Source organism: Pleurodeles waltl, chromosome 7, assembly GCF_031143425.1.
Source record: "Pleurodeles waltl isolate 20211129_DDA chromosome 7, aPleWal1.hap1.20221129, whole genome shotgun sequence".
Lineage (NCBI taxonomy): Eukaryota > Metazoa > Chordata > Amphibia > Caudata > Salamandridae > Pleurodeles > Pleurodeles waltl.
This window is the reverse complement of record NC_090446.1, coordinates 671,953,701-671,966,040: the sequence shown is the minus strand read 5'-3', so window position 1 is coordinate 671,966,040 and position 12,340 is coordinate 671,953,701. Positions and strand designations below refer to the sequence as shown.

At 44.3% G+C, this 12,340-nt stretch overlaps 1 protein-coding gene across 2 annotated transcripts in view; it reads right to left on the bottom strand.

Annotated features, from left to right (window-relative positions):
• Positions 1-12,340, bottom strand: part of DPYSL3 (dihydropyrimidinase like 3) — a 305,571-nt gene that overhangs the window by 51,908 nt on the left and 241,323 nt on the right. The gene's annotated exons all lie outside the window — the stretch shown is intronic.

The following is a 12,340-nucleotide window of genomic DNA, read 5'->3' as shown; positions in this document are numbered from 1 at the left end:
TAAGGGGTAGATTTAAAACAAATCTAAAGGTCCCCATTTGCAGAAGGATGTTCGATTCAAAGGGCAGCCTTTTGATGAGGCACACAAAATATTAACAGTGTTTAAGAAAGACTGTTACAAGTACAACAGATAAGAACAGTCATATCAAAATGATATATCAGTCCAGACCAGAATTTTGCAGCCTGTTGAAGGGGAGTTTTGCTGTCCACAACCCAAAGGGCCGCCATTTGCTGCTTTGTTTTAGTGATCTGGCACCCCTTGTTGGGGGGCCCAAAAACGTAATCAGTGTTGTCTTCCACCACAACTGACTGCAATAACTGTACTTGCACTTAGGGTAAAGCATTCATTTTCCATATGCACAAACAAATATGGACTGTTCATATTAAGAAGGTCTGTCAATATCACTATTTTCATGCAGGCTATTTTGATTTGCTGTAGCCATCTAGAGATTAGAAAAACCATAACAGGAGTATTTCTGCGCAAAGGAGGTGCAAGCACTGTTATGACTGTGAACTAGAGTGGTTCTAAAGATCAACCACTTTAGGAGCCTATGGAACTGCCTTTGACAATGAAAGCGACATCACTAGATTGATCATGGCCATGAAGATACTGTAGGTGGAGAGCTGTTGACCTAGAGGAAGAATATTAATCAGGTTGAGCATCCCACTGACCTAAAAACATGGTTAGCACTGAACTCAAGCACTACTTTTCAACAACTACCTAACAAACCAGGTATTGTCATTCTGATGGCGTTTACTTATCTGTGGTTGTATTAGCACCACTACAAGAGGTGCTGTATTGATCACATCATATATATATATATACAAAAAAAGTTCCACTAAGGACCGGCTACATCCACCATGCAAGGCTGGTGCTGACTAACGGTTGTGGCCCGTTATAAATCAATCTAATGTTCCTGCCACATTATTTCATGTAGCAGAGAAAAAGTCACACCCAATGTGTCAGCTTCTCAATCCAAATTCTTTACTTGACTTTGGCTACGCATTACAACACCAAAGTTTCTTCATCATGGCCCAATCGCCTGTTGGGTTGGGCGAACTCCTTGATGATGCTGAAGAGTTCCTTGCTGTTGTGTGCGTGTGAGGAGATTCTATCTTGTATAGCTTTCTTTCTGGTGTTTCTGATGAGTTGGTGGTGTGCGGTGGTGGCAGCTCTGAAGTTGCTTTGTGCTTCTGTGGATTTGGTGTTTTTTCAGATATTCTCGAGGCAGCAACAAGTGCCTCTGGATTTTCGGAGTTCTGGGGTGATTCAGCTGGCTTTCTTTGCGTGGGTGCTGTTGTTCTTTTTGAGGGGAGCTATGGTGTTGGTGCAGTTGGTGATCCATTTGTGAAAGGTGTGTGCTGCAGTGTTCGGGTCGTCATTGTGTGCGATGGTGGGGGCAGAGTTGGCGACAGCGAGCTGGTTGTCGGTGATTCTTGTCCAGCTTCTATATGATGGTTGGTGCTGGGGTCGGATGACGGTGGGTGTGTTAAAGGTGAAATGGATGCATTGGTGGTCTGTCCATGGGAGTTTGGAGGTGTGACTGAAGGTAACAGAGGTTCCTGTTGTGAAGATGGGGTCGAGGGTGTGTCCTCCTGAGCGCGTTGGTTCCATAACTGTCTGTCGAAGCCCTATGTTGTGGAGGTTGTCTAGGAGGGATGCGGTGTTGGGGTCTTGTAGCTTGTCGAGGTGGAAGTTGAGGTCTCCCAGTAGGGTGTAGTTGGTGGCTGTGATGCCTTGTGTGGTGATGCAGCCAGTGATAGAGTCGGAGATGGGTGCGTGGGGTCCGGGTGGGCGGTAAATGAGGGTTCCCCTGAGGATGGATGTCAGGCTGGTCTGCAGTTTGAAGTGAAGGTGTTCGGTCAGGATTGTGGAGTCTTCAGAGTCTTTGGAGTGTGTGCTCAGGCGGAGGTTGGACCTGTGGATGATGGCGATTCCCCCTCTGGGGTGGCTGGGGTGGTCTTTCCGGGCGATCTTGTATTCTTGGGGAATGGCCATGGCGATGTCTGGGCCTGAGGTGGTGTTTGTCGAGGTCTCGATGAGGAAAGCGACGTCCGCTGTGTTGCTGTCAAGGAGGTCCCAGATGACTTTGCATAGACTGTAAACTGTTCCCCTCCTAAGATAAGCGGTGGCTAGCTTGTAGGAGTTGGAGAAGTTTGAAATAATGTTTTAAGCACTGCCTGTTCAACGTTTGCTTGCTGGCAAGATAACACATCCACACAGTAGTGTTTAGTAAATGTGTGTGGTGTAGACCAGGTGGCTGCTTTACATATATCTGCTATTGGTATATTTCCTAATAATGCCATTGAAGCTCCTTTCTTTCTAGTTGAATGTGCTTCAGGAGTTACTAGTAACTGTCTTTTAGCTTTAAGATAGCAAGTTTGAATACACTTTACTATCCAGCTGGCTAATGCTTGTTTTGAAATAGGATTACCCTTTTGAGGCTGTTGAAATGCTACAAAGTGTTGCTTAGATTTTCTGAATTGTTTTGTTCTATCTATATGGTACGTTAGAGCTCCTTTAACATCAAGGGTATGAAGTGCTCTTTCAGCAACTGAATCTGGCTGTGGAAAGAAGACTGGCAATTTCACTGACTGATTGATGTGAAACAGTGAAACCACTTTTGGGAGGAATTTTAGATTTGTCCTAAGGACTATTTTTTTCTTGTGAATTTGAAAGAAAGGTTCTTCTAAAGTGAATGCTTGAATTTTACTAACTCTTCTTAAATAAGTGTCTGCTACAAAGAAGGCAACCTTCTATGATAAAAACTGAAGAGGGCAAGAATGAATCAAGTGGTTCAAGTGGTAGGCCCATACGTCTTGTGAGTACAATGTTAAGATTCCTGGCAGGAGCTGGTGGAGCTCTTGGTGGAATAATCCTTTTAAGACCTTCCATAAAAGCCTTTATAACAGGAATTCTAAACAGGAAAGTATGTTGTCTGTTTTGGAGGTAAGCAGCTATTGCTGTTAAATGGATTTTAATATCAGAGTAAGCAAGAATAGCTTTTTGTAAGTTTAGCAAATAACAGACAATATCCTGCACTGAAGCTTTAAGTGGGTTAATGTTTTTGGGCTGACAATAGTGGACAAAACACTTCAATTTCGCTGCATAACACTGTCTAGTTGTAGGTTTGGTTGATTGCTTTAGAATATCCATACATTTATTATGGAAGCTGTAAGTAGCCATATTCTATGTCTTCAAGAGCCAAATCACCAGGTTGAGTATACTGGGATTGGGATGCCTGATTTGACCTTTGTTTGGCGTCAATAGACCTGCTCTGTCTGGTAGTTTGTGATGTGGTTCTACAGACAGATCCAACAGTGTGGGAGCTGTGAGTATTATGGTGGGGGAGGTCTGACTGATCTTTTTTATGAGAAATGGAATTAGTGGGAGAGATGGAAAAGCGTAAGTAAACATCCCTGACCGATTAATCCATAGATCATTGCCCTTTGATTGAGGGTGTGGGTACCTGGATGCGAAGTTTCAGCATTCACACTTTGCGTTTTCGCTTGTGGCGAAGAGATCTATGTCTGGGGTTCCCCACATTTGGAAGTATTATTGAATGACCTGCGGGTGAATCTCCCATTCGTGTACTTGTTGCTGCGTCCTACTTAAGAGTTTCGCTAGTTGATTGTGTAACCCTGGAATATGCTCTGCTAGTAGCTGAATGTGATTGTGAATTGCCCATTTCAAAATTGTCTGTGCCAAAAGGGACAATTGAAGTGAGTGCCCCTCCCTGTTTTTGCAGATAATACATTGTGCTCATATTGTCTGTCCTTATTAACACTGTCTTGTGTGTGATTTGTGTCTGAAAAGCTTTGAGTGCTAGGAACGCTGCTAGTAATTCCAAGTGGTTTATGTCATAAGTTTGTTGGATTGAGTCCCATTCACCTTGTATAGTGAGGTTGTTGAGATGAGCTCCCCAGCCTATCATTGATACATCTGTTGTGGTTATGGTCTGTGGCACAGGGTCCTGAAGGGGCAGCTCGTTTAATAGGTTGGTGTGATTCCACCATTGCAGAGAGTGTTAAGTCTGGCGGTCCAACAACACTAGATCCTAAATGTGATCCTGTGTCTGAGACCATTGTTGAGAAAGACACTGTTGTAGGAGTCTCATGTGCAGGCATGCATTGGGTACTATTGCTGTGCATGGGGACATAATTCCCAATAGTTTAATGACTAACTTTACTGTATAAGTGTGGTTGTATTGTAGTTGAGATATGAGACTGTGAAATGCTTGAATCCTCACTGGGCTCGGGTATCCTAATTGAGTGTTCAGAATTGCTCCTAGATACGGTTGTATCTGTGCTGGCTGCAGGTGAGATTTTTGGTAATTGATTGTGAATCCTAGCTTGTGTATGGTGCCCACTGTTTACTGTGTATGCTGTTGACAGATCTGAATTGTACTGGCTTTTATGAGCCAGTGGTTCCGATGGGGTAAGACATGTATGTGTTGTCTTCTGAGGAATGCTGCAACTACTGCTAGGCATTTGGTGAATATCCTTGGTGCTGTTGTTACTCCGAATGGTAGTACTTTGAATTGGTAGTGCTGCTATAATGAAGCTTAGATATTTTATATGTGCTGGTTGTATGGGAATGTGGAAATAAGCATCTTTTAGATCTAATGCTAATAAGTAATCTTGTTTCTGTAGTAGGGGAATGATGTCCTGTAGAGTGACCGTGTGAAAGTGTTCTGAAAGAATGTATCGATTGAGGGGTCTGCGATATAAGATTGGTCTTAAGAGTACCATCTTTCTTTGGTATGTGGAAGTATAGTGAATACACTCCAGACCCTTGTTGGGATATAGGTACCATCTCCATGGCACCTTTGAATAGTAGTGATTTTACTTACTGTTTTAATAAATTGAAATGATCCAGAGTAAGTTTGTGTGAATAAGGAGGAATGTTTGGTGGAGTAGAGATGAGTTCTAGGCAATAACCATGTTGGATAATTGATAGAACCCATTGATCTGTATTAATGTTGTGCCATGATGGGTAAACATTTTCCAGTCTTCCTCTCACAGGAGATGTATGCTCTGTGGGGATGTGTAAGAAGTCACTGCTTTGTTGAGGTAGAAGAACCTCTTTGCGCGGTTGATTTACCTTTTCCTATATAATTATTTACTCTGTAAGAGCCTCTAATGGAACTTCTGTTGTAGAACTGTGGTCCCTGTTTTTGTAAGGATGGGGATGGTTCTGTGGTTGATGACTTGAAACCACCCCTAAACTGTGGCATACGAAAAGTTCCCCAAGTAGGTGTAGTGTATAACGCACCCATAGCTTTAGCTGTTTCATAGGCCTTTTTGAGTTCTCTATTGTGGTATCAACCTCTGGCCCAAACAATTGTTGTTGTTTAAAGGGCTTATTTAATACTGGCTGTTGTATTTCTGGCTTAAAACCTGAAGCCCTTAGCCATGCATGTCTTCTAATGATGATGCTGGTGTTGATACCCCTTGCCGCTGTGTCCGCTGCATAAATAGAGGACATGATTTGGTTATTGGAAATAGCCTGCCCTTCCACTACTATTTGTTGTGCCCTTTTTGATGTTCTGGTGGAAGGTACTGCAACAAGTCTTCCATTTGGTCCCTATGAGCCCTATCATACCTTGCTAGGAGTGCTTGAGAGTTTGCAATCCTCCAATGGTTAGCAGCTTGAGTTGCTACTCTTTTACCTGCCGCATCAAATTTGAGACTTTCCTTGCCTGGAGGAGGAGCATCCCCTGTAGATTGGCTATTGATCCGCTTTCATGCTGCACTGACCACTATAGAGTCAGGCGCTAGTTGTGTTCTAATAAAAACCGGATCCAAGGGTACAGGTCTTTTTAATTCTCTTTGAGTGATGGGAAGGGGCTGATGTTTTCACGTACTGGGCTGGTGGGATGGATTGGCTGTCGACATCAGAATCTCGATCCGAATCGGAGTTTGAGATGGGAATGGTCTTGTGCGTGTAGGGCGTATGTTCTGTGGACTTGGATCGCCATCTCCATTCGTAGCACTCTTCGATCCCTTAGAGTCTTTTGGGTGCAAAACGACCGGCAAGCATCATAGTTCTCTTCTCTGTGATCCGGAGAGAGACAGAGATTGCACACCAAAGGCTGATCGGCGTATGGAAATTTGCTTGACACGAGGGCAAAAGTGAAATGGAGTCTGTTCCATCAGCCTAACATTGACCGACTACAACACTTCGAAGTAGGCCCAAAAAGGTTGAGGTCGCCACTAAGGGTGTATAATCGACCCCAATGATTACAATCGGATTGACGATAAGATTAGAAAACTTGATCAAAACTATACTGACGTTTATAGAAAAGAAGAGAGAAGTTCAGATAGAACTGAACGAGATCTATCGGAGCGAGAGGAAACATGTCCAAACCTGACGGCAGAAACAAAACAATCTAACAAAGGACTGGATACCCATGCGCACTATCACCGAGAGGAGGAGTTACTCGATCTCGTGGCTCGAAAACTTTCTTAGAAGAAAAACAACTTGTAACACTCCGAGCCCAACACTAGATGGTGAACTTGTGAATAGCATGCGTATCTACAGCTACACATGCAATTGAACATATATATACTAGAGTAAGAAATAAGTGCAATTACAGCTTTAAGGAGCAGAGAGTGTGATAAGTGAATGGGGGGAAAAAGTAATAATTTTGGAGTCATTAAAGGAAGATGCAGTGTGGAAAGCTAGATATGTGGATGGGACACAAATCTCGAATTAGAGGATATTGCCCTATACGCGAACAGTTAAGCATTTGGCTTAACGTGCACTGTGTGGTTTAGGAGCACCTAAGAGATGGTTAGCTGCAGACCCTAAAGCTCTGGGAGACTAATGATTTGAACACCAGAGCAAGATGTTTGTGGCAAGCTCAGTATTTGTCATTCAGCCTGGAGGTGGTGCAGGGATGAGGATATGTGTAATAGGGAACTTTGAAAAGGTACAGGTTTGCTCAAACCAAAGGCTTCGATGAGTCAAACTGACGGCTTTGAAATGAAGATGAATGAGTGCTTTATAGAAGTTTACAGGCTGAAGCCTGTCAACAGTGGAGATTATGGAACTAAAAATATCAAGTAGCATATTTTAAAAAATAACTCATGGGTCCAAAAAGGGGGATAGAGACTCAGCAGTAGGGGGGCCTCTGTTTTGGATACACACAGAATGCAGTAGCTAGCAAATAATACAAGGATACTTGACAAAATACATTTGAGTGGCCTGAAGGCTTGTATTCAGCCTTCAGTGATTGACACAGCTTATGAAACGTGATGAAATGTTTGCCCTTTTTTGATCTGAAGCACGATTTTTATCAACGATGTCAACTCTCTAAAGTAATGGCAGATCTAAGTAGTGAATACTGGTTGCCTTCTTGATGACAGCTCCAGGGCACCCAGCCCTCGGGCATCATGAATTCTGTGGATTCTTGATAAACCAAGTGCTCCATATTGCCTAGTTAATCCTTCAACCTTCCTTGTCCCTGTCGCAATGTTACTCATTTTGGATTGGGTGCAGGGATACCTCACTTGCTCACTGCTGAACTAGAGATGACAAATGTTGGAAACATTCAAGATGTCAATCATTAGGATTCCTATAATTCAAAATCAGTGTTGTGTGAATTTGAAAGCCAAGACTCAATTGTTCATTTCTTGGATGGCCCTTGATTGGCATTGTTGTGTACGCTGGAGTTCCGTTTGGTTTCCATGCAGATCTTCCATTTCAGTAACTGTCTACCTTTACGTCCTCAGCAAAATGTAATGAATACAAATGTTAGATTCAATGGTTTTTAGCTCACCTGTGCTCTAGCCGACACTACTCATTCATTTGGAAACGAGTCTTCGGGGGTCATTCCGACCCCGGCGGGCGGCGGGCGCCGCCCGCCGGGCGGAAACCGCCCAAACACCGCCCGCGGTCAAATGACCGCGGGGACAATTTTAACTTTCCCGCTGGGCCGGCGGGCGATCTTCAAAAGATCGCCCGCCGGCCCAGCGGGAAAGCCCCAGCAAAGATGAAGCCGGCTCCGAATGGAGCCGGCGGATTTGCTGGGGTGCGACGGGTGCAGTTGCACCCGTCGCGATTTTCAGTGTCTGCTGTGCAGACACTGAAAATCTTTGTGGGGCCCTGTTAGGGGGCCCCTGCAGTGCCCATGCCATTGGCATGGGCACTGCAGGGGCCCCCAGGGGCCCCAAGACACCCGTTCCAGCCAGCCAGGTTCTGGGGGTTAAAACCGCCAGAACCAGGCTGGCGGGAAGGGGGTCGGAATTCCGCCATGGAGGATTCTTTTGGGCAGGGGTAAACCGGCGGGAAACCGCCAGTTGCCCTTTTCTGACCGCGGCTTTCCCGCCGCGGTCAGAATTGCCCATGTAGCATCGCCAGCCTGTTGGCGGTGCTACCCCCGGCCTCCACCCTAGCGGTCATAGACCGCCAGGGTCAGAATCAGGCCCTTCATCTCTTACAGTCAAAACACACAATATGAAAGCCTGCCTTGGCGTGTCAAAAAATAAATATTCCACCTGAACTGCAAAACAAGCAACCTCAGACATCATACAGGGCATGCTTCTTTTGATCCCTCTAGATCATTGGTCTTCAAACATTTAATGCCGCGTCCCACTAGTTGAAAAATAAAAATCGTTGGGCCCCCCTCAGAATTGTTCACAATTATTTTATAAAGATAGCAATGTTTAATTATGTCTAGACGTATTTAAACATTGCAGTTAAGTACTGTTGCCTTTTTAAAAATGCAATAACATGTTTCTACTTAAAACAAAACACTGTTACCTGTGTAATATTTCTTTTGGGCGGAGCATGCCCCGAACCCCCCTCCCCCTCCCCCCCGCCCCACCCGGGAACTCTTGAGCCCACCACCCAGTTTGAAGATCCCTGCTCTAGATAGAGGTGAATGAAATACCTGCCAACACAGACAGGTGCAAAGGGATCTATCGGTTAGCCCAGAGTGGGTTTTGGTCTGAGCACGCAGAAGCATGTTCTTTTATTTCAGCACACTCTTTGGCAAGTAACTTACAACGTTTCTCTGCCAGATCTAGCAAAGATGCAAGTGATTGTTTGCTGAGCAAATAACAAGCAAAGCCTTGTAGTCAGTTTATTGAAAGCACCTGCAATGTAATACAATTTGCCGGAGTGTCATAGTTCAAGCTTTGCATACTTCAAATAAATCCTTGAGCTCCAGTCTCTTCGCTTGTTCAGAAAAACGGTTCTGTCAACTTCCCCCTAAGGTATGCATGTAAATGCTTGCGTATGCTTGTGCCTGCAGGAGATGTGTGGCTGCAGTAGGTACACTGGCGAATGAGCAAAAGCAAACCCGTTGTTGGAGGCCTTCTGGAAGCTGACAACGTATCGACAGAAAGGAAGGAAGGGTGATGGAAGCCATGGTGAAGTAATGGACTGATTGATGAATGAAAAGTTCTTCTCTTTTCTGATTCGCTGTCTGTATGCATATGGAGTGTTTGAGTGTGAGGAATTGTTGAGTAGTTGAAAATGTCAAGAGCTGGTCTCTGAAGAGAGCAGTGCAGCACTTGTTGGAACTGGCCTTGAAACAGATCTATGGGACGCTTCCCTGCCAAGCCTGGGATGAGTGGTAGAGAGTTGATACCATCCATCAAGGGTGGAGCTTTGCTAGACCAGGGTCACAATCCTGGAGGAAGTATCAGAAAAGTGGCACCCATTTGCTGGATGGCCAGACTCTGTGCAGTGACTCAGTAGTGGGCCAACCTATGTGGCCTTGTGTGTGCCAGAGGTCGTAGAGAAGTTGCTGGATCAGAGCTCAAACCCTGGTGTAATCAATAAGTGGATGATGCAGAGCATTTCACCACTATGGGTCTGTAACCAAGTGTACAAATTTAGGATTGATGGAGTGTCTATTGAGCCAAAACTGCAAAATAGTTGAAGGACACTTATGTGTACTATAACATGAGGGAGGATTGAGGAGTCCCTGCTCCTGATGAAGTAAGAGAAAATTATGTTACCTCATAAGAATGTATGTGAGCTGTTGGACTTGATGGAGAGTAAAACACAGACTGGCCATGTTTGTGTAGTCTGTGGGGGTGATGCACCAAGATTTTTCCGCGTGTTCTGCTTGCTCTGTATGCATGTGGCCTAATGTGTCAAAGGTTGCAAATAAACCTTCAGAGTATGAGATACAGCAAGCTTTGTACGTTACTGACAGGCTATATGAGGAAGGGTTCCTGGACCAACAATTAGGATGGAGGTACAGTTTTTGGTTGCGTAAGACGTCCTGTATCCGTGCAGTAGATTTTTACAGGAAGACCAGGACTAAACCAGTTGCTCATGTGTAGGAGTGCCACGAATGGGAGATGTAAAGTGCAGCATTGGTGGGAATGAGAGCACTCTGCTCCTCTGCTGCTTTAAGTTCCTGTTACATTTCTGCAATATGGGTAACTGAACCATGGTATCGAGGATTCTATGGGTCTCTAGAAGGCAGTTCCAAGGAGCTTAGAATGAGAGATCATCCGTCTAATTTCGATGATTGCCCAAAGCAACACAATGTTCCTGATAACAAGTATTGGGTGCTAGTTATCTCACCTGGTAAGTAAATCTGGTGCAATAAGTAGTAACTAGTACGAGTTTTTAGGGAGTAACATGCATATTTTGGTGTTTATTGCACCAAAATCTGTATGGTACTGTAAATACTGTATGCTTCTCCCAAATTTCGGTAGTTTGTTATGCAGAAATTTAAAGAATGCTGAGTTATTTACTGCATCCGATAAGTGTCACATGAGTCAAATAAAACCAAACTCGTGATTTTGACCCATGCGTAAATGGGATGAGAGAGATTTCAACGAGCAACTCATAATCAGGGCCAATATGTTAATGGGAGCCGACTTTAACATTGCATAATGAACGAGAAAAACACTGCTTTCAGCCAGTGCTTAATTTGTAAATAAAAACGTGCCATTGCCCAAATGATCTCCTTGAAACATCTGGCTGCTGCAATTAAGTGTGAGAGGCCAGAATACTGAGGCAGCGTAAACCTGATGCCATCTCAGGCCTCTTTAATCCATTTACAGCCACTCCCTGCCCCTTCAGCGCACTCCCGTAGCTTTATTATTTCTCCCTTTGTGGCGCTTTTTCATTTTGCTCTTCTTTCGTCTTTTCCATGTGTGTCTTTTGCCCATAGTAAATGCCTGATGCAGAAAAATAAGTGCTACCCCTCAAAAATAAGGGCCGGTGCCCCTCACCAGAAACCACCGGCTCAAATTAAGCACTGCTTTCCGTACATACTTCCCAGCTCAAGCTTTAGATTTAGGGATGTATAGGCACACACCTAATTAGTGACTGGTCTTTAGGGCACTGTGGGCGGAACCACCGCAAAGATTAGCAAAGCTTCGTTACCACCTCAAACATACATGAGGCCCTTATGCAATGGTGCTGTGCATGCAAGCGTTAAAAAAGTCAGGGATAGCCATTTCTCTAGGATTAAGGATTTACTGGTATGTGTGCATTTCTGTGTCAGGGGCTGACGAACTGGGGAGCAGTGCCACATCAAACTTGGCACATGGAGCATCACTCAAATCATGGCATGACTGACAAAAGGGATATACGTACACATCATGGAATAACTTGAATGGGTAACAAGAGCATATCATAGCATGCCTGGCTTGTGAAAAATAGGAGACATCATGCCAGGCCTAGCATAGGGAGAAAGAGACGCATCATGGCATGGCTGACACAAAAGGAAATGGTACTTCACTGCTGGAATATGAGGAAACATGTTCATAATGGCACAACTGGTGTAAATGTGGTTGGTGCACATGATGACATGACTGGCTTACGGGGACATAAGCATATCATAACATTCATAAAATCAAGGCATAAGTGGGATCTGGGAAACAGTATAGCTAGGGCATGGAGACACAGGCAAGTCATAACATTAATCACACGTCATCATACTCTGGAATGTGGGAAAACAGGAAAAACATGGCAGAGCTGTCATTTGTGGGAGAAAGGGTTGATCATGGCATGGATGCATATGGGGGTAGGGATATATCATAGCATGGATAACACAAGGGGGAAGCATATACTATAACGGTGGGCATACAGAGAAACACAGCACTTTAGCTTGAAAGGAACATGGAGGGAACGGACACATCAGAACACGTCTGGCTTAAAGCATATTATGGCTGCACATGAGGAGACAGAGAACATCACTCTCTAACGGGCATATGGGAGAAGAACACCATAGCATAGCAAGCATGTTGAGAAAGAGACACATCAATGCATGATTGCCCTTTATGAGAAAGAGAAACATCAAGGCTAGCAAATAGGAGGGAACAGATATATCATGGAATGTATGCTATATGAGTGGTGAGCTATA